This window comes from Amblyomma mixtum, chromosome 6, assembly GCF_055824585.1.
Source record: "Amblyomma mixtum isolate Tamu chromosome 6, ASM5582458v1, whole genome shotgun sequence".
Classification (NCBI taxonomy): domain Eukaryota; kingdom Metazoa; phylum Arthropoda; class Arachnida; order Ixodida; family Ixodidae; genus Amblyomma; species Amblyomma mixtum.
The window spans coordinates 24,955,733-24,978,973 of record NC_143017.1 but is presented as its reverse complement, the minus strand read 5'-3'; the positions used below and the strand labels follow the sequence as shown (position 1 = coordinate 24,978,973).

Sequence of the window (23,241 nt, the reverse complement as noted above, 5' to 3'; positions counted from 1 at the left end):
GAAGAAAGCGGGCGAGGACGACGGCGCATCAAGGAGTGAAGCAACCAGGGACACTGAGCACCTTTCCTGCAATGCATCTCGCGTAACTGTTCGCTTCTGGGTGGACACCTCAACCGCACCGTGAGGAAAAGGAGGAAGGCGGGTGTGAAAGCAGAGAAAGGGAAGCGGCACGCAAAAAAAAAAAAAAGCACATGTGTGCTGTGCAATGTCTGTGCACGTTATTAATTCCAGGTGGTCAAAATTTATCCGGGGCCCTCCGCTACGGCGAATTCTCTCTTAGTATCTTTCAGTCCCTCTTTCCTCGCTTCTCTCGTGGCGCGGCTGAGGTGTGCACCGACCGCATGATGTTTTTTCTACGCATAGGTCGAGAACCTTCCCATTAAGAGCTATAGTGTTCTAAATGTTGGAAGCGACACTTTCGGCGTATATCGATTGTTTTTATCTGTCTAGCTCGTGCTTTTCATGTGGCTGAAGGCGTAAGGATGAGCCCAAACCCGCCACCTCCCCACCTTCAAGCTGTGGTCCGGTCTTCCACATAAAATCAACCGTTTCTCAAGGTGCGAACAAGCAAAGCCACCGTCTTAATTCCACATACCCACCGTGGGGAAGAAAATTCCTGGCATGCCCGTTCCCTTATCTGCATTGAACAAAAGTACCGGCAGCTCGTGCCTTTGTCTGCGCATGAAAAAATACATTCGTAAAAACTCTTAGGGGATCATCGGTCGATCACTTGAATGCGTTAGCAGTCAACCGTATGTTAAATCTGAGGTTGGCGCGCTGAAATTTGCTAGTGTATCCCAGGTGGTACATTTCGGTTCGTTATATCCGAGGTTGACACCCGCACAATCAGCGGCACGCAAGCACACTGTGTAGGCTCAGCTAGGGCTCTGGCTCAGCTAAAAGTATCTATTGTTTTCTCCTTCGGATGTAAAATGTAGCAAAGTGCGTTGTCCTACTTTCGGCCCCGTTCAATGAGTGCGCATCAACACTGAGCAGGCTTTGTACAAGCCGATTTGTTGCGCCCATGAAATTTCGCTTCGAGCCGCCGCGGTGGCTCAGCGGTTACGGTGCTCGGCTGCTGACCCGAAAGACGCGGGCTCGATCACGGCCGCGGCGGCTGAATTTCTATGGAGGCAAAATTCTATAGAGGCCCGTGTACTGTGCGATGTCAGTGCACGTTAAGGAACCCCAGGTGGTCGAAATTTCCGGAGCCCTCCACTACGACGTCCCTCATAGCCTGAATCGCTTTGGGACGTTAAACCCCAATAAACCAACCAAATCTCGCTTGACTGCTCGTACCATTGCCTCCAAAGAATAAAAACTTACAGATCACTGCGGCCACCCGCACTGGAGTAATACAAAAGCATTGACGACTCTTTGGCACGTCGGTTACTCCCTCAACACCCTCAAACTCAGTGGTAACTTTCTTGGCAGACACATATTTGATATCACACACACAGTTGGTCATTAAAACGCATCGCTCACTTAACAATTCCTTATAGGTCACTTATCGATTCTTATCACTCATCGATCAGTTATCATTACTTATCGATCATTTATCGATCACTTATCAATTACCCATCGACCATTACCATTCGTTGTCACCCATGTATCATTCCTTATCGATCACCTGTCAGTTGCTTATAGATCTCTTATCAGACACTTATGGAGCCCAAATCAATCGCGTATCAATTCCTCATCGATCACTTAATCATGTGAATGAGAGAATTTGTGTAAATCGTCTATTGATTGTGAAACATTTTATTCTCCGAAAAGAGCTTGGTAAGAGGTCGCGTTAAGTGGTCGAGAGTACGCAGCCCTCGACGACTTTGTCAGCCCATTCCACCGCCAAAACTTGCGTTCTGGAGTCAAAGCATAGCCAGCACGGTCTCCCACCGCTCGAGAGAAGGAGCAGTAACTAGATCACCCGGAGGTGGCTCTATTTTGCAGTCCCACAGGATGTGATCGTAGGTAGCACGTTGGCCACAGTGTTTGCAGTTTGGGTTGTAAAGATCTGGATAAATGTGCGCGAGGAGTGATGGGGTGCGTATCGATCTCGTCTGTAGACGACGCCACGTAACCTCTTGTTCTTTAATCGTCTACACCACGCTTCGTTTGAAACTTTCAAATTTGGCGCCGCGCGTTGTGATAGAAGATCCGCTTGAAACAGAAGGAGAACGTCTTCGCTGTAACATCGCGAGTCAGCGTCGGTACGAAGACAGCGAATTTTGTTTTGAACAGGGTTGCTGAATACGGGCTTGATGTTACGTCGTTTACAGCTGACTGCTTTCCTTCAGCGGTTAACAGTCGGCTCCGTCATTCGGTACCTTGTAAGCACGAAATGACTCTACTAGCGCCATGACTTCGGCAGTCGGCCAATTTGGGTTTTGCGGAAGCCGCCGTCGTACGATACGTATCACCACACATGCTGTGCCTGTATTGCAGACTTTTGTTAGCTCTCTGTCTTGCCATCTGTTCTAGTTCTTGCGGCTAATTTGCTTTAGTACTACTGCTGTGCCTATACTCGCGAATACCTTCGTCGTCTTCTTCATATTCGTGTTTTCTTTTTTCTGTCTTTTTGTAATATCATTTATCTTGTTTTTAGTGTATTATTCTCGCCGCTGCTAATGAGATTTCACCATTTTTTTTTAAACATCGTTTCTCCGCAACGCACTTCGCCCACTGGCCAGAAGTCAGACGCTAATGAAACGCTGATACGCGTTCTAGCGCCTGAGAAGCCCATTGTGGGAATATGTCGACATCTGCTACGTCGGAAAACGCGCGAACTGCGCTTATGCTTCGTACTTGGAAAGTTGCCTGTTCCGCCATTAGTTGGGCAATTAACGGATTTTCCTATCGAAACCTACCAAGCTCTTCGGTTTTTTTTTTTCGATTTTTTTTTTCTTCGGCGGTAATAAAGACTGATTGATTGACAGCTTTGAAATGCTTCCTGGTGTGCGCGCGAGCGGAGGAGTGATCGAAAGTGGGTGACTTCGAGCGTCGATTGAAGCCAGGGAAAGGGCTGTTTGAGCGTGTGCGCAGTTGTCCCTCGTTGTGTTGGGTTGTCCTGTATGAAGTGCACATGGGCGAGATCGAGCGGGTTGCATGCGTAGAGTCGTGGCTCTCCGGGGTCGGCGTTGCGCTGCTCCCCGATGAGGTTTCGGTGCGCTTGGGGTTCACACTCGTGTTCAAGGGCACGTTTGTGTCGCGTCTTCGTGCGAGTCACGCATCAATCAAGTCTGAGGGAGCGAGCTCTTGGTGTCATTTCAGCAGACACGGAGCGTATGGGCTTTTTCTGGGGAGCGCTCTATGCAACGCGTGAAGCAGCGGGGAAGGCGGTGACCGTCTCCTGTAGTCGCTAAAGATTGATTCGCTGTTCACTTCGGACCTCATTGCAGGCAGTGAATGCATGTGGATCATCTCTGTGATATATGTTACTGCGGTAGTGCGCACGCTTCCCTGCTGTTGTTCTACTATCTTTTTATCGACGTGCTGGGGAGCAGTTGGCGAGGAGTTTTCACTTTTTATTCGTCGGGGTGTATGCGCGTATTCTCTTCTGAAACTTGATGTTCTGGTACCTCTCAGCGTATGTATACGCGAGAGATGCGGGATTTGTCCCCCCGTGCCACTGGGCTCCCGCCGATTCTTCGCCGTGTTTACAGTCATCTCCCTTTCCTGGTCCTCGGAATCCCTGCAGGACGAAATGCTTTGGCGGATAAGTCTTTCACCCCGCCTCGCGCGGACTAAACAATCTCGTTAGCCGCGGCGCTCTTTTTTTTCCAGACGTGCCCTCTGTGCCATAAAATTACATTATCTTCCGCATGATAGCAAAACTTGTATTATTCGATAGTTTTGCTCGCGTGGAAGGTGTTCTATAGCGTCACCAGAGAATGAAAGGGTTGCCGCTCCCATTCAAGACAGACAGGGAGATTTCGTTGGTTTCGTCATCGCAAACACTGCAATATACTATTTGTTCGTAAACGAGGCTCTATCAAATTTGAACGTGTGCTGTGCGCGAAAAGCGTATGCAGCTGCTCGTTTTTTTTTTTTTTTTGTATATTCATGCAGCGAATTTTTGGTTCTGCCATTTTGTGCACATCTTGGCTTCCGCTTGGGTACTGCGAATCTGAGCTTGTTCTCCAGTCCACGTTGCTGTCTCTCTCCATTTGCCGTTGCAGTGCAGGAATTGTATACATCTTGCGTCTTGTTCTGGCGCGGAGCGTAAGTACATTCTAGTTCGCTATAGCGTAAGAAGGTAAGCTCGCATGGGGGACCCCGTGACCTTCGCCTCACTTGCGTACGTGCCCAAAAGGGCAGCCGTCCCAGGCAAACAATGAGCCCCACGTGGCGCGACGACCACTGGGGGCTCGGAAACTCGCGCGGCCGAGCACGCGCCCCGTGTCCTTGACCGTGGTGGGGACCACTTTCCCTTCGGCACGGATCTCATTGCGATCCAGCCCGCGTAGATTGCGCCGCTCTTTTGTTTCCGGCCGCGCGTCGCCTCCGCGCGCTCTCGAAGCGCTTCCAGTTGCGGTTTCGCCTCTTTCGTAATTCCCTCGCTTTGTCTCCTTGCCGGGGACACGTTCGCCGCCGCGCTTATCTGCGCCGCCCGTTGCGGCCAGCGGTGGACGTGTGGCGCTCCCTGGTGGTCGAGGCGATGGGAACGACGGTTCTCTCTGGGCATCATTGCCCAGACCCCTCATGTGTGGCGGGCGCATTGTTAATACGTTAGCCGTGGCGCATTTTCCGGACCCAGTGTCGCGTCGGTTGCCTTCAGGACGACGCGACGCAGGCACCAGTGACCAGGTGGCGCTTTTGTCGCTAATTGGAGGTAGCCCCTAAATTGACCTGGGGCGTGTAACACAGGAATCACCGTCGGCGAGATTTGGAACAAGCGTTACAGGAGAGGCGAACAAGATGGCCGAGTAGCGCGCGTCGAAGCAGTGGGCGTAAACGCGTTGTCTTTGTGCACTTCTGTCAGCATACAACGAACAGGGCGAAGATCAACAAGTGATCAAGAGAGAGAAGATGAAAGCGCCTAAAGCGCCTGCATAGCGCACTATCCTTCCATGTTTGTTCCCAGCCACCCCGGCTTTCAATCCTCCCGCTGTTCATAAGCGTGTTCACAGTCCTGCGAAGCTACCTTTGACCGTTTACCCGATGCAGAACGATAACACGGGCACCCGAGTTCGATGGCGTGCCAATCGTGCTTTGCTCTGTGCCCGGCTGTCAAACCGGCATACGGAAAGAAACCTTCGTTGTTTACCGTGCCGAAACTGCATTCACTGGCATGCTGCATTCACCAACGTTGCGGGCCAAGTATGGCGGCCAGGCGCGAACCTCACGGAGCGGAAGTCTGACGTCACGTGACGCCTGGCCCGCGGTGGCCGACGGGCCAATGGTAGGCACCCTACACTAGCCTCCATGCAATGGTCCTTGATGTGGATCGGCTTGCTTTTGATCAAAAAGACCTCGTAAAGGGGCCTGATCGCATCCGCCATTCATTTTTCTCTTCTTGAGCATTTCAAAGATGTATCTGCTGAACTTAATTTACGGCGATACAACTTTGCTTCTGCAACTGATCGATTTGCTTGATTATTAGTGGTCATCTCGAGGAGAGCGGTGTGGCATATGAGAAAAACAACAATCGTTATTTTCCTTACACCTCAGTGATAGGTTATTTTTTTTTTTACCTTTTCACACCTGACGTTCCAACAGATGTCTGGTGTTTGCTCAGTGCCTCTCTGTCTGCCTCCTAGGATGCGGTTAAAGAGTTTCTTTTTTTGCGAATACCGATTAATTGGCGAGATTGTCTTGAATTATGTAGTCACTATTTAGAATACCAGTTTTAATGCGACAACAGCCTTTAGCGCTCGGTGGTGTCTCAGAAAGCTGTTTGTAATGAGAGTTCTCGAAAATAAATCTTGAGAGCTTCATTTGCAGTGATCAAACAGTCAGATTTCCTATTTTTGCATGATTCAATGCGTGGGGTAATTAGCAGTCGCTGTTTTCAAGAAGCTGACATTACGAAGGGAGTAAAAGAGCCGCGTAAAACGAGTTAACAGCGAATCGGCCGAGAGATAATCGCCACGCGTTTGTCCGTGTAGGATGAGGGTAAATTTGCCAAGCTTCATTAGTCTAATTAGCTTTTAGAAGTGGGCCATATCGCAGTTCGAAAACGACCGTATATAGCTTCGTGCCTCGCGCCGTCTTCTAAAAATTCTTGCCATTCCATGCGCGGTTCTTGCAGGAGTCGCTTCTGTTTTGTTTTGCGGCTTCAGTGCGTTCGACGCTTTAGTGATTACGGTAGAAACGAAATCGCCGTACTAAGGGCGGCACCCTACGAACCGCTACTGTTGGTTTAAATTTATTCTGAATGGTGAATGGTGAATGAAATGCTTTGGCGGATGAGTCTTTCACCCCACCTCGCGCGGACTAAACAATTTCGTTAGCTGCGGCGCTCTTTTTTCCAAAGCTGCCCTTGGCGCCATTAAAATTACATTATATTCCGCATGATAGCAAAACGTGACCAGGTGGCGCTTTCGTCGCTAATTGAAGGTAGCCTCTGAATGGACGTGGGACGCGTAACACAGGAATCACCGTCGACGAGATTTGGAACAAGTGTCACAGGGGAGGCGAACAAAATGAGTAGAAATCTCTAACGGATTAAAATAGTGTATTTTTTCGTTAGGACGCGGCAGTCTTTCTGTGCGTTAACCTCGTTCGTAACGAACATTTGTGTGCCGCTTTGGGTATAACGAACTGTACCGTGTCAAATTCGTATACAACGAAGTTTGGCTGCTCACTTACTCGGAACGATCCACTGCGGATCGCCTAAAGCCCGTTTCACACGCAAGTTAATAACCACCATCTGCATCCCTTCCGTTGCCCCGTTAGTTTGATACGCGCCCCGTTTTATTCCTACTTAAAAGGGGGTTCATTTCATTCTTCGCGTTTCTGACGCACTGTCGTGCGGGCTCGTAGTATCAGGCCGTTTTGATTCAAGGCCGCCGTTATTATTTTTTCCCCTCCCGTTCTCGCCCTCCAGAGCTCGAAGCGGTTGACTGTGCATCGCGGGTTTTCAGCGTTGAGCGCAGGCCAGCTCTCTTTCTGCCTTTGCCGCGTGTCCTTTTTGTTTTTCTCTATTTTTTTTCTTTTATCTCGGCACGTGTCCAGCGGTGTGAGGTCGTTGCAGCCCTGCATGTGTTGTGCGGTGCAAGCCTTGCGCGTGCTGCTCGTGGCAGCAGTTAGCAGCTGTGTAGGCCTGTCGCCTCGGCTTTTTTCCAGCTCAGGCGACGGGGACGTTAGCGTCGTCGGCGCTAACCTTGGGTCGCGGCCGCGGCGTTTCTGCGGCACGCGCGGGGGAGACTCGTTTGAAAGGAGAGAAAGGGGGGAGAAGGAAAGCAGCTTGTCATTTAAACGCCTCCCTCCCCCTCTCCCCTTTAAAAAAAAAAAATGAAAGAAATGAATGAGGAGAGTTTTGTAAAGTGCGCAGACTGCGAGTCCGTGTCCGGCTGATTCTTTCATGTTTGCCAAATAAACAATGTGGATCAGCGGATCTATACTGTTTACGTTGAAAGGTGCACATGACACTACGAACGCAGAAGAAAAACAAATATTATTACGGGTGGCAAAATCTGTCAGCATGAAAATGGCGAAGGACGTGCTACCAGGCTGACTGTTTTGAAGAGGCAGTATATGTATATCTGAAAGGGGCTCTCTAAAAGGTACTGCCGTATTCCTGGGACGTTAAAAAGAACGCTGCTTCACAAATATCCGCTACAAGTAGTTTTTTTTTCTTTTAATGCGTTTTGCAGTAGCCGAGTTTTCTGTAGTCAGAACTCTGAATTTCGGCGTCTTTGCCCCCTCTCCCTCTCCTCTCTCCACTTTAGCGCGCTGGTAGGTAGGCGCTCCTCGCGCGGGAATTTCCTGAAGGGCGGAGCTTCCTGACTCGCCGGAGCGACGCTGCTCACTGGCCGCGGCCATGTTAGCTGCTTGACGCCATTAAGCTTGAGAGCCTGAAAGCTGTATACGCTTGTAACTTTATTTGGATTCCTTAATGGTTTGGTTTATTGGGGTTTAACGTCCCGAAGCAACTCAGGCTATAGGGGACGCCGTAGTGAAGGGCTCCGGAAATATCGACCACCTGGGGTTCTTAATTCAACGATTCCTTAATAAACTTTCAAATTCAACTTCAACCAAAAGCCGTCTGCGAACAGAATTACGCAGGAGCATAGCATATCGGATACGTATAGCGGTTTACCGGACACACTGTTGCACATTAAAAAGAAAAAAAGCTTTCAATTCGCAATGCGTAGAAAGCTCTTTAACGGGTTAAAATAGTGTATTTTTTCGTTAGGACGCGGCAGTCTTTCTGTTCGTTAACCTCGTTCATAACAAACGTTTGTATGCCGCTTTGGGTATAACGAACTGTAGCGTGTGTCAACCTCGGATACAACGAAGTTTGGCTGCTCACTTATTCGAATGATCCTCTGGGGATCGCCTAAAGCCCGTTTCACACGCAAGCTAAAACGCTAGCTATTTCTGCCGCAGCGGCGCAAAAAAGCTGTTTCTAGTCGTCGAGCGGCGAGGTTCCAACAAGTAGGAAGTTTAAGCGCGTCGCTCAGTCGCTTGCATGTGAACCAGCCTTAAGAGTTATTCCTCTTTCAACTATAGTGGGATACAACTTCAAAAAACAGCAGTTGCCAACACTGGGCCGCGGTCCGCGGCGTCCTGTATTACTCCGCTGGCCAGTCGCAACAGTAAACGAAATCAGCTTTTTAATGTTTGTCTATACCAAACAATCCACGTATCAAAATTCTAGAGCTCATAATTTTTTTCTTGTGCTAAGCTTCATGTTTACGTTACAAGAAACGTTTAGGCAGCGGACTACTTTTTCGTCCCGGAGGAATTCTGTGCCCCGAGGCTGAATGTGGGCGGAGCTTCACTGCAGACTTGAGTTGTATCCGGCTATTGAGCCTTTCTTGTGCTCATGGTGTATTGGCGAAGAACGATTATTTTCCCAGGCGCTGGCTCGCTGGCGCGTGCGAGCTTGTGATCGCGGCCAGCTTGCTCGCGGGTCATGTGTGCGAAGCGTGCGGGCGACAGCGCCTGCAGAGGGAGTTCCGTTACTGCAGCGCGTGTGTTGCAAACAGCCCACCTTCTCCTCCTCCTTTCACTGAACCCCCACCGGGAAAGCACGTGCGCGCTTACCGGCGCAACCGCGTGCCGGCCGAGGCGCGTGCCGCGGCGGCGTTTCATCATGCATGCACGCGTCTTCGCGCCGCCTCAAGGCTGCTGCTGGCCGGTGCCTCCTGCCCGACCTCGACTCGTTTCAATGCCGCCCAGGCGGGTGCCTCTGCCACTCGAGCGCCGATAAACGGCTCTCTCTCGAATGTCTAGGCTCCAGATGAGAGCGCGCTGCTGCTGCGGCCGATACGGAGGTCTTCTTTTCTTTGTTTCGTCTGCTCGCTGTCGTGTTCCGTCTTGCCTTAGCCGTGTACTAGATGCCGAAGAAATGTGCTGGACGGTTGCCACTGGGCAACGCGAGATTCAGCGACGGCTGTCTTGCGGTGTTGTATATATATTGTTTATTTGTTATCATCATTTGACCTCTCGTCATAGAGTGCGCGTGACGTCACTATGCTGTCACTAGTGACGTAGCTACACTACTGTAGCTACGCCAGCCGCTTCGCCTCTTCAGCATGGTCGCACTTTCGCCGTGCTGGCACTTTCGCCATGGTCGCACTTTCGCCATGGTCGCACTTTCGCCGGGGTCGCACTTTCGCCGTGGTCGCACTTTCGCCGTGGTCGCACTTTCGCCGTGGTCGCACTTTCGCCGTGGTCGCACCTCGGCTGTGGTCGCACCTCGGCTGTGGTTGCACCTCAGCCGTGGTTCCACCTAGTCGTTGCCTAGCAACCGCCGCAGTGAACACCCGAACCGCACCGTACACATACCTCGGTGGACACCCGTCATCCGTTTGTGGAGGAAGGGAGGAAGTGGGAGTGAAAGAAGAAACAGAAAGAGGGGCAGTATTGAAGAAAATAATTTGAGGAAAGGAAATTGCGCAGTAACTGCGAATCCGCTAGGTCTGTTTGTAGGCGTCTTGTCTACGGAAGGAAAGAAGTCCTGTTCTTTGCTTCAGGTTTTTGTTCTTTTGAATTCAGTCGTAGGCCGAGCAGCTTCCCCCACCATTTAGAGTTTTAGAACTAGGGAGCCAAGCTTAGGGGCACCGTATTTGCTCCGCGTACGGCCCTCGCGAGAGCTTTACGCTGGCAGCGCCATTTCGGCTGGAAAGTGAGCCGCTGAATTGTAAATATCATCACCTTAATTTTATTTGCACTTTTATTCCTGTCAGCTTAAGCAAAAAACAGTAATAAGTAACAAAAACAACCTATGGGAATATGCACAATTCCGCAAGTGCGCTTTCCCACATAGCACTGGTGTCATAACAGGTAAGACCGACCATGCGGTCACAGGTGGAACAAAGCTGCAGACAAGACCACTTTCTCGTTTGATTCTCCAAGAAGACGTTTCATGTATTCTATCCTCACACTTAGCGCCTGTCCTGCTGCCCTCGCAGTCTGCCCTCGCAGACCTGAGCTGTTGTGGCAATATTGTTGTGTGGGAAAGCGCACTTGCGGACTTTATGGATATCCCTTATTCAGACGTTGTCGTCGTAGTTTTCTTATAAAATATCGGCGATTTTTCGCGACATAGACGCCGCACACTGCGGCCGCGCCGCTATCCCGTCTCTACGGAGAACTCGGCCGACAGATTCGCGCTGCATGCTGATGCTGGGCAGCAAGCACTTTCATTTCATTTCATTTATTTATGTCCATTTACGAGGAAATGGAAGGGGCCAAGGTAAAAGCTGCCTGTTGGCAGCTTGAGTGGTCCTTGGCCCCCTCTACATATTGGCAGATGGGTGGCAAATAACACTCTTACAAAAGAACAAAACAAATTGCTAGGACACTTTTGCAACTAAAGTGTTGAGAGGCGAAAGCCGAGGACACTATGCCGGGAGGACTTCCGCTGGATGTGACGTCACACCGTTCCCGTGGCTATATCGACGTCCGGGCTATTTCGACGCAATTTCGACATTTTTGCCCATAATTAATTAACTAATTTATCTACAGTCATCAAACTTGGCTTCTCGGTTCATTTTTAAGGCGGAAGCCTTTAATGCCTCATGGTTGTAAGCAGGAGTTGTCGACAGAAATGTCACGCTTTTCAATTGGTCGAAATGGTCGTGGCCGTGCAACTAATTAAAGGGATGGTATAGTGATGCTCCAAGTAAGTGGACTGAGGTTAGTTCATTGCTTAATTGACCAAGTAGACTAATTAACCTTTCTAGTCAGACCAGATAAATAAATAAAACCGAGTAGGAAATTGGTCGAGTTGGGGAATCGATCCAGGGCCTCCTCGATGGTTTGGAATGAACAAAGGCGCGTCTAGTAAATACGGTGTCTTCGTTCACTCCCATCTTCCCCCCTTCCCGTTACGGCGAGGGTCAGGTGTCCACCGAGGTATGCGAGACAGATACATTTGCTTTCCTCAAAAACCAATTTACGGACGAGCAAGGCATAGAGTCGAACGGGCGAAGGCGTTCTGTGGACTCCCTGGTAGCGTTGCATGACGCTGTCGCATTCCACTCTTAGAGGCGAAGCTTAACATATTCGCCTTTGCTTTTGAAATTCCTCGCCGTTATACCAGAACATTTTCCGAGGTGGTACAGGTAATCACATGAACAACACACAAAGCGCCCCCATGAATTTTTCCTCTTTGCCCATAATTAATTAACTAATTAATCTACGGTCATCAAACTTGGCTTCTAGGTTCATTTTTTCCTCCTCTATCTGAAGAAACAATTGGGTTTCTTCTATCTTTTTTAGTCCCCGAGTTAAACGCGTGTGACACGCTTTGTTAACGGACGACAGTATGAGCCATTAAAGGCTTTCGCCTTAAAAACGCGGTTACATGTATCGCGATGATTTAAATGATTGCTTTTACTAGAGAGATGAGCTCCGTTATGTCAATTACGGCTTTTAAATAAGAATTTGGTAGTCGTGGCAGGGTGTTTGCTACCATTTGATGACCGCGATTTGTTCTGGAAACAGGAATGAACCATTTTTCATCGCTGCGTGTGTTGTTATATGTGGGCATGTTCTTTTTTTAGGTTTGCTATATTAGTTACTTCGGATGTCGTTCCCGGAACGTCAAAAAAAGAAAGCGAAAAGAAAGCTCGGCAGCACTGCTGCGCGCCTTTTTGTTCGTAAACGAGATGGAGAAGCCCGGAGGTATAATTCCATTGCCTAACCAGTGCTAGCAGCCAGCCCGAAAGGAAGGTAGCCTTGCGTGCAGAAAGTGCGGATTGGCTATCCAGTCATAGCGTCTATGGTCTTCTGTTCGCAGCAAGGGAGGAGACTTCTTTCTTCCATGCAGGGACTGGGTGCCATTTCTTTGGTTTTAATTGAACGACGAAGGGGCTGGTCGTTTTAATTACTGCCGCATTGCAACCATATTACTTGCAAAATTGTACTTCGTCGTAACCAATGCTGCAATTAAAGCGCCTTCATTTTTTGTTGCGAAAGCAACACTACACGAGTCGCCGAGCCATTTCGCGAAGCTGACGAAAGGTCATACTGCGCATGCGCAAGGAGCGGTGACGTCACACGGCGCACAGCTGGCGCGCCGCCGACGTCGCTGCGCGGGTGGCTGAGAGGTGCCGCCGCTTTCGCCAGTTGCGCATGCGCAGTAGCGGCGCATAGCTAGCGTGTCGGGGCCGCCGCCGCTGCCGCGCGCTCTCCATCGCCTCTCTCTCTCCTTCAGTATCAAGCGCGTTTGCAATTCGTAATACGTTGAGCATTTTCTATAGAGGGCAATTGGCAGTTCATGCCTAACGCTGTATGCCAACTACATAAAACCACGTGGCAACATTCTCGGATAAGCTGCCAGTATCGCTTCTCAGCATAACCGTAAGTTTAACTGTGCTATGGACAAAACTTCTCAAGCAGATTCTTTGGGAGCGTCACGACACTGAATTGCGTCGTGCTCGGGAAGGTCAAGCCTGGGCAAGTGCAATTTCCTCGTTTTTCTTTCCTCGTGTGCCCGTTTCCGTCGCGCTTTTAGCCAGACTGAACGTTTGAAGAGTCGCATCTACTCCGTTTCATACATAGCAGGCAACGCTGCTAAAGCCTGTTCGCGCAGACTAAGTCCGCACGCAAAAAGTAGTTCGCTATACAACCGAAGCGAACACAAGCATATTTCGTTGCGACACATCTCAAGTGCCGTGACTGGCACCTCCTGGACTTTGTTGTACCTCTTGCCGCGCTTTCGTCCTGCGACTCGTCGAGATTTCGAGAAGCAAAAAGTACACGTGGAGGTATGATACGCGGTTGGTAGGGCGAATCACTCCTACCCAATCCGCGCTCAAAAAGTAGTTCACACTCTGTGAAAATTGTGGCCAGAGAGCCCCAACACTGAGCACATGACAGCTACTACCGTGATTTTCAATTCTACCTCATCGTTTTATACCACTCTCTATTTTTATCCAAACAATGACCGGAATTTCGAGAAGAACGAATGATACGTGGCGGAGTAATATGGTTTCCCGGACGCACTACTTCAGCAACCTCTGCAGCGTTGCTTGCTATGTAGTTCTTAGTGAAAAAAGAAAGGCCCATGGGTCGCTTGCTTGGCGCTTGGCATTATATTGGCATACCTGCCAACTCTTCCGATTTTTCCTTAAAATTACGAATTTTGACCAGTCGTACGGTTTTACGAACCTTGCCTGAAATCTTACGGAAAATAAATTTTCATTACGACACACTTTGAAATTCTGTAAAAAAAAAACACGTTGCCGTGTCGCGCTGTGATGTGCTCGACTCACCGATCGTCCCAATATTCGCCCCCAGGCCTAAACTGCATGTTACATTGCTTATCGGCGCACCTCTGCTGCTATGCGGCCAACTGCAGGTGTTTTGACGATGGGCAGGCCCCCGGCGGTGGGCCGAGAGAGAGTCTGGCTGCATAGTTTCGTTTTCGGAGCTTCGCTGCCAGCCCGAAGCGGTGGCGGCTATCGGCTGCGCTTATCAGTCAGCCAGCTGAGCTACAGGCCGTTTAGAACGGCGATTGCGTTGTCGTGGTCACTTTGTTTGTTTGTTTGTTTGTTTGTCAAGGCTGAGAGACAATTGCGCGCTACCCTCGATTCATTCAGCGTGTGATACCTGCGTTTCTCCGAGCGCTCCGGAATTCCGCGCTTGTCACGTGCTGTTCGCTGTTTGTGCGTTTCCTCACGTGCGACGGCACGTGCGAAGAAGCTTCAACATAGCGCCGTGCACTGGCGACGACATTAAAGAAAAACATTGTGCGCTGGCTTGGATACCCCCCCCCCCCCCCCCTCCCTCTTTCTCCCTCCTCCTACGGTCTGTAGAGTTTGAAAGCCTTGAGGTGGGCAGGATTGTACTGGCGATTCAGGGATGGCTTTTCAAGACCGCCGTTACACGTTCGGCTGTTTTCTCGGTGTCATCTGCTTGGAAAAAGTGGGCATACGGAGGTCATGCAATGCGAATACAATGCGTCCTCTTAGGGTGACGTAGTGGGCTACAAACATAGCTGGGGGAGGCAGAGAGTAGGCAGTTTTCGAGGGTAGGCACCATTACAGTGTTAACTGTAGAGAGTGGACGTACGATGATGATGATGATGATGACGTGATGGAAATTAGCCCGGAGCGCTATAATGTGTATCGTAACCACTCAGCATGCATGCCTAGCGTTTTTTCTTTGATCCTGAAAATCGATTAACGAGTCGGTAGTCGACTGAGCATCAATTGCTTATTTTCGCGGCGCTGAAAAAAAAAAAAAGAAAAAAGAAGAAAAAAAGAAAAGCCTGCTGCTGCGTGATTTGAACGGCGATCGGCGAAACGACGCGCTGTTATAGGCGGTTGGGCCGAGTTGAACGCACTGGCGTCCCCTAGGCAGGAAAATAAAATAAAAATAAAAGTGCCGGCAATCCGTGCGCTGGGATTTGGCGAAGATATTTTTCGGGCCAAACAGATGATACGGCGCGTTCGTTGTATACACGGAACGTGATAAGTCCCGCGGTTCTCGAGTATATATAGTGACCTGCTGAAGGAAATGTACTTACTTGGCCAAGCCCGCAGTTCCTTTCTTGGTTTGCGGGCCTTCCGTAACCAACGCAAAGGGTTTTCTGAGTGCCTCTCAGTTAATTAATTGGCAGTGTATATCTCATTTTCCTGCTTCCTTCGTCAGTGATTCGCTGGCTCACCTGCACGCGTTATAAAGCTTCGGCTATTTGATTGTGCAATTCTCGAGGGATGGGGGATCGGATGCGTATTCGTACAATTTGCTGGCCTAATCAACTGCGTCTCATTGTCTGGCCCCCCACTGTGCGTATATGACATGCTGCATGAGCTACACACCCGCCTAACCATGTGTTCCGTGAAAGTTTCGTCATGAGTATCCGCCTGCCCATGCTACGTCGAACACTGTTCAAACATACGAGTATGTGCACAGTATTCAGTGGCGTCTACCTGTAGTGGCGTAGCAAGCCGTAGCTGGAAACTCGAATGTAGCATGAACGCAGTGATAATGCAGTTGTGTAAGCCTCGGAGTGGTGCGTTTTGGAGAACTATAACTTCGAGGTTCGCGACGAATGCGAGGAGTTGCATTTTAGTGGGTGCGTGCTTTCTTTTGTTCCGAAAGCAACACTCCGACTGCCAAAGCGAGACCTCAGGTGGCCGCCGTAGCTACGCTGACCTTGTTTCAATTGGTCGAAATGGTCGTGACGTCACAGTGCGCGAATTTCAAACGGGGCCAGTTGTACTTTGGCTAGTAACCATGCAACCAATTAAAGGGATCGTATAGTGATGCTCCAAGTAAGTGGGACTGAGTTTAGTTAACTAGTTAATTAACCAACTAGCCTAATTAACCTAGCTAGTCAGACCAGATAAATAAAACCGGTTAGGAGGTTGGTCGAGTTGGGGAATCGAACCAGGGTCTCCGGAGTGCGAGACGAGCACGCTAACCACTCCGCTATGCCAGCTCGATGGTTTGGAATGAACAAAGGCGCGTCTAGCTAACACGGCATCTTCGTTCACTCGCATCTTCCCCCCTTCCCTTACGGCGAGGTTCAGGTGTCCACCGAGGTATGCGAGAGAGTTACATTTCCTTTCCTCAAAAACCAATTTACCGACGAGCAAGGCGTATAGCCGAACGGGCGATGGCGTTCTGTGCGCTCCCTGGCAGCGTTCCAATACGCTGTCGCGTTCTACTCTGAGGCGAATCTTAACATCTTAACCACACATCAGTGACACAAGCAGTAACACCACGCTTAAGGCTTTCGCCTCACTGCACTTTAGGTCAACAAAGTGCCCTCCTGAATTTTTTTTAAAGGGACCCCAGGGAGGAATTGAGGTTGCTCTACCTCGATGGATTACCGCTTTCTCCAGCAACTAACTGCCGTGCTTTAGGCGGAAATGGAGCTCTTATAAATATGGAAAAGAGCGAGAAATGAGAGAGCTAGGTGCCGCCACCGCCGGCCGCTTCTTCACGTACACAGCGGTGACGTGAGGTGAAATTTCTTCTTGCATAGAACGGAAAACGAAGGGTTGTGAGCCTACGGCTGGCAGACTTTTATCGCACGCGGGAGATGAAAATTAAAGGAGGAAAGTTAGCAACGAGCTCAAACAGGGACACTCGTCACCAGCGTCACGAGTTGGCGAGTTTGGCTGTCGAACGGGCTTCGACGGAGTCACGGAATGCGCAACTGGCGTGCTTTACGAAGGAAAAAAAAAAATAAATAATTATCCTCAGCCTCTTATAGGGACTGCTGCATGCAACGTCTGTTTCTTTTCTTTTCGAGGTGCCAGGATGTTAATACCGCTATCGCGCACGTTGTTATACAGGACTGTAGCGGTGTTTACATGAACCCGACAGCGGCGGGTCGAATCAGGGGATCGAGTTGAGCAAGGTCAGCCCAACTCGACGTCTGCGTGTTTACATGAACTCTATTTTAGCGACTCGAGACCGCTTCAACTCCAGCGACACCAAGCGTCAAACAGCGCTGGCGGGAGAGGGCAGTGGCAGCCTCCAAGATGGAGGCCCGGCACCGCTGTCTCGGAGGCGCGTCGGCGCAGGCGAAAAACAGGTTCACATTTATCCTCTCCCCTCCCGCTAACCCGACTCTTCGACGCAAAAAGCGGGTCAAGCGAGTTAACCTACCCCCTGCAGGCGAGTTAAGTCGACTCGCCCTGCCGCTTATTTTACTCGACAAGCAAACTCGACTCGACTCTATCGAGTCCATGTAAATAGGCTTTGACCTTTCAGTGTGCGAGTTCTCTACCCAAGCGTGTTCGCACTTGTCTCGGGTCTTCATTTCTCAATCGCGGACACGAGTCGATGCAGTGGCACTCGCAAAGTTCGCTGGGTGCCCGGATCGGGTCTCGGCGTGTGGTGGGACTGCGTGGGTGCGGCGGCGGCTGCAGCTGCTGCCGAGCGTGCACCGGTGACAAACGAGCGTGCGAGCTATGCGCGCGTGCTCGGGCACTCGCAACGACGCAATCGCCGCCGCGCATGCCAATCGGAGAGGCGCGACACCGGGCACGGCACCGCGCGTCCGGGAGCCCGCTTATTGTTTTCTTTTTCTGCACTCTCTACTTGGTTGCCGGGGTGGCCCTGCGACGCTGCTTCGTTGTTCCCGCGTTCGTTCCTCCCGCCGTAGCAACGCGAGCAGCCCAGCGCATGGCTCTGCTCGTTCGGAAGGCACAGAACGATCTGTAAGTGAAAGGCTCCGTTGTACTCTGTAGAAGAGAGTGTGCTATAGGCTTACCACTTCATTGCGGGCCGGAGAAGGGACAGCCGTATACTGTAGAGGCCTCCTCCTTGCCAGCTTCTTGCTTAACGAGGCTGCCTCGACCCGTCTTCGCTTTTTCTCCAGGTGTGGCACTGTGCAGGGAGCGCGCGAAAATTCCTGTGCTGCACTGAAAACTGCTTGGAAAACTGAAGGGGACATTTGAGCTCCGCCTGAAGGATATGTCCCGATAGCGTTAACGGGTTACTGTCCTTATGTGCGGAATTGGTCATTCTCTACTTCACGTTAATAGATTACCGGGAGTCCTCGTGCCATTCCTGGCGCAGTTGTGCAGCGGTTAAGCGATGCGCCACTACCCCCGGAGGTGGCTGCCATCTATGGGGCTGATCGAGCAACCCGTCGCGACCAGTCATTGATTTAACTGCCACCTGCCTCGGTAGGCAGGCTGTGATGACGTCACAGTGTCACGTGACCTGGGTGGCAGGTGTACCGCCTGCTTTTTCCCTCACGCCGCCCGACTTACCGCTCAATGAGACCCTTAACGCTATTAGGAGCGATCCGTACCTACGAACCGCCGACTGAGCATGCGAAGTGGCAGGTGCCTGCGCAACCTGCGCATATGCAACCTCGCGGTTTGTTTTCATCTAGTGGAGCGCGGGAGGGAGCGGTGGAAAAGAGGCGCGCATGCGCAGAATTGGGAACCACGACCTACTGCGACGCTTCGCCCGCCTGCGCTGCTGCTGTCGTTATGGCGTCAAGAAAAGCGCGATAGGAACATTTTTGTGTAAAACAATGCAAAAAGCCAAGGGTTAGGGTAAGAAAGACACAGGACAAACGCTGGCTTCTGTGTCTTTCTTTCTTTCTCTGGTCGCTCGTTTTTTGCGCTGTGTAAAATAAACCTGTACAGATTAGTCCAACTCAACGTTTTGCGATGGCAACCCTCGCTTTCCCCACTGTGTGGCATGATTCAGTGGCTGCAGGCCTATAGCGCGAGCGCTCCTGCCCGCGCCTCTGCCCGCTTCGTCGTCTTCTGGCCCGTGCCACTATTTCATCAATAGTAAATACTTAAAGTAAGCAGTCTATATCAATGCTGATTAACTCACAACCCACTGCACAGTGATTAAGAACAATAATTCATTTGATTTGCAGTAGTCTCAATTAGGAATCAGCCATTACGTTCGCCACTCGTTTCTCGAGCAAGTGGTACACCCCTTCACGTAAAAATAATGGCGCTTTGCTATCATTCAGGTCCAGCCTTTCAATTCTGCTGAATAATTTTAATAACGCTGAAATAGATATTTGCCGCCTTTCTAAAAATGCTCGAAGACCTTGTTCTCTTGATGTGATTTTTCGCGATGTGATTTTTTACGTTCTCTTCTAAATTCTTCCTGCTGTCTGCCATTTCCTCATGCGCGGTATACTCAGAAAACTTCCATGAGTTCCTATTTTAAGGCGAAAGCCTTTAATGGCTCATACTGTCGTCCGTTAACAAAGCGTGTCACACGCGTTTAACTCGGGGACTAAAAAAGATAGGAGCAAACCAATGGTTGCTTCAGATAGAGGAGGGAAAAAAAATGAACCTAGAAACCAAGTTTGATGACTGTATATTAATTAGTTATGTAATAAAGAGAGTTGGGGTTTGCTGCCTCAGCGGCTAGCGCTGCCGAAGGAGAGGAAGAAGACAGAAGACGAAGCTGACGAAGCTCGGGTGCGCGCTTGCGAACGCCGGCCTGCTGAGCAGCACTGCTGGGACAAGGACTGTGCCCGACCACACTAACTGTGCGAGTTTCCACATTACAGTTAATTAATTATACGCAAAAATGTCGAAATTGCGTCGATATAGCCACGGGAACAGTGTGACTTCACATCCACCGGAAGTCGTCATGGCATAGTGAAAATTGTCACAGAATGGTCGGAAAAACGTCATATTTGTGTCAAATTAGATGTAAAAATGTGTAATTAAGCGTAATTAACTCTTCAGATCCCCGAAAGATGTATAATTTGGTTATCGATATAGCCACGGGAACGGTGTGACGTCACATCCACCGAAAGTCGTCACGGCATAGTGTCCTCTGCTTTCGCCTCTCGACACTTTAGTTGCCAAAGTGTCCTCGCAGTTTTTTTGTATTGTTTTATCCTATGTTTTTGATCTCGTTAGTATGCATATTATGTTTCGTGATCCTATTTTGTTAAACGGGGATACCTGTGTACGGTTTTGCCACACTTGTCTGCCTCGTTGGTCTGAAGCAGTTGACGGAACAGTTGTGTGCGTCATTGTTCGGGAATCAGTATTTTTGCTTAACCAAGTGCTTCTGGAGTTTCATGCCTTCAAATGTGCAGATACTGTATTGCTGCGGTGCCAGCTTTGTCACAGATGCAGGGGCAGCCGTCTCGTCAAAGATGCCACTTAGATCAGCTTTTTGCGACTGCCCCATCCTTAACAAAGAGTTGATTAGAATGGGGAGATTGAGATTGATGACCAGTGGAATTCTAGCGAATGCAGGAAAGCAGGCACGGGTTTTAAAGAAGATCGAAAGGAGTTTTATTCAGGGCACAGTGGGACAAATTTTGCTGCCTTCTTGCCTTTGTAGGGCGGTTAAATCAACACCGAGGCTCATTTATTGCGCTCAGTCGGACGTCACGGCTGGCAAGCTGCCCAATCTTGCATTCTTCCTGCGGTAACAGTCGCGTTTCCTTAGCCGCCCGCGGGGCGTTCCCGAGTGTCCGGCTGGTCGCGGCTTCTTTTCCGTTTCGCCCCCTTTTTTTTACGACCGCGCTCCAATATCATTTGCCGCAACCCTGTCACGCAGCGTACGAGCTCAAGTTTATGCGCTCTATTCGTGTTTGGTAATTAGCGCGTTGCTGCGGCGGCGCGTGTTCTGCCTCGGGCGTCGATTTGGCGCCGGCTCGACGTTGAAAGCGCGCGAACCGCGTGCGTGGACGTCCAGTCGCCCTGCACGCGGTCTCGTAATTCTCGGAACGGATTGCTCGCTTGCAGATCGTGTTGCGCACCTATAGTCAGCGCGACGCGTTCGCTTGATTCCGCTCCTGGCTCACGTACTTTCGCGATTCGCTTCTTTTTGTTGCCGCTTTTTTTTTTTGTGCGGTGTTTTCCCGCGATCGTTATCTCCGTGCCAGCCTCCCAAGGCGCGCATCCTTGCACGTCCCTTGCACGTCCCGCTGGCCTGCCTCTTCTCCGCTTGCGTGGTTCTCGCTCGAGATATCGGGTCGCTTTCGAAATTCGCCCGCTTATTTGCGTGCGCTTTTCACGTGGCACATCTGTGCGCGCTTGCGAAACGCGACCGGTTTCGGCCGTCCGCTCGTGCCACGTCGCCAGCGCGGCACCCGGAGGACGATTTATGGATTGGATCGTCGTTGCATGTCGTCAGTCGGTGTTGAGGTGATCGTTTTTGCGGCGGCCGACCAAGACCAACCATTTTTTCTTTCCTCTGTGACCGTTCATCGCTCCGAAAAAGTGACGGGTTTGATCCCGGCCGCGGCGGCTTAATTTCGATGAAGGCGAAATTCCAGAGGCCCGTGTACTGTGCGATGTCAGTGCATGTTAAGGAAACGCAGGTGGTCGAAATTTCCGGAGCCCGTCACTACGACGTCCCTCACAGCCTGTGTCGCTTTGGGACGCCAAACCTCCATGAACCAAACCAAAAAAGCAAGAACGCAGCTGAAAATGCAGCTCAATGTACGCTCCTCAGCCAACGGCGTCGACTTACTGATATGACGTCGCGGTTGCACCTTCCAGCCTCCTGCCAAGTTACGCAACAGGTGTAAGTGGGCACCGCGACTTCATGGTGGCAGTAGGTTAACGCCGTTAGCTAGGGGGGAGGGTACGTCTTGTGAGGTGCATTTTCAGCTGCGTTCTTGAGCTGTATCCGGCTGTGTAGCTGTTCTCAAATATAGTTTTCTTTTTTTTTCGCTTTCTTTAAAGTATACTACCTGGTAGACCGTTTCATCGGAACAAGTTAGTCGCCAAGTGATCGCCTTCGTGTTGATCTTGACTGCGCTATGAGCAATGAATGAGAACGCGAACAAGACAGTTTAAACACTAACTGCATAAATGAGACCTTTGAATGTTAAAGCATTATATTAGCACCGGTTTGTTTCATTTCTTAGGCTGAGAGACTCTCCTTTAGTAGTGGTTGGTTGGTTGGTTGTTAAAGAACGATGCTCGTATTCCTTCTCTAGAAGCTAATGTGTTTCTGTTTCTGTGTTGCAGTTCAGTTTTTTTGTCCGCGTTTCATTTCTTCGTAGCACGTCCACTGTCGGACGGAGGCCTCTTTCGCGGCGTCTTCCAAACGCCGCCGTCCAGCGTCAACCACTCTTGCTCCGTACGCGCGGATTTCCCGGCCAAAATCACGCCTGCTCATTAGTTGCTGCCCTGAGTGGTTGTTTTTTCCCCTTTTTATTCTCGGCGTCCACTGTGATGCTACACCGGTTATCTGGTCACGTGTCTTGCCCTGGCACGTGGCCCGAACTTATCTGGCTTATGCCGACTGTTATTTAGATAAACGTTTGGTTTGGTTTATTCGGGTTTAACGTCCCAAAGCCACTCAGGCTATGAGGGACGCCGTAGTGAAGGGCTCCGGAATTCTCGACCACCTGGGAGTTCTTTAACGTGCACTGACATCGCACAGTACACGGGCCTCTATAATTTCGCCTCCATCGAAATTCAGCCGCTGCGGCCGGGATCGACCCCGCGTCTTTCGGGCCAGCAGCCGAGCGCCGTAACCACTGAGCCACCGCGGCGGTTTAAAATAAACGCTAAGGACAAATCGAATCTGGCCTGTGTGAATGCATTACCACTCTGTAAAGACCAAGGGCCTGGTTCAACACTCTTAACAGAGAGGAGTAAAAAAAGGAGTAAGCTGACATCTAACGCTCTCTCCCTTTTACAGAAGGGAGGGCTTTAGAGGAGAGCTTACTCATACTCCCATGTAGGCGTACTGCTGTTTAGAGTGCGCTGAAAGCAGCGCCCTTGCAAGCTCGAGGAGAGCGAGAAATGCTTGATAGGCAGCACCGCCACCACGGGCCGCCCTTACGAGACTGAACAGCGGTGAGTTCAGGGGTGCACAAAAGAGATAATTCGAAAGGTTGCCTGCCCGAGAGGGACGCTGAGATCGAACTGAAGTTGACCTGAATCGATGGATTATCGCGTTCTAACGGTAAAGGATCGCGCTGACTGAAAACGGAGCGGTTGTATAAGCTATACTGACGATCGAAACATAAGGAACAAAATCAGAATCCCACCACTCCCAAGGAATATGCATCCGGTGCACCATGAGGGTAGGCGAAAGGACAGAGCGAAAGCTCTGCAGAAAAAATTAGCCAATAGACAGGACGTGGTTTACACGGACGCGGCGGAATATGAAGGCAGAACGGGTTTCGTAGCCCTA

General features: G+C 50.4%; 1 protein-coding gene across 3 annotated transcripts in view; it reads left to right on the top strand.

Moving 5' to 3' along the window:
- The window catches only part of LOC149338440 (uncharacterized), a 142,028-nt gene that overhangs the window by 4,652 nt on the left and 114,135 nt on the right, over window positions 1-23,241 (top strand). The window lies entirely within an intron of this gene.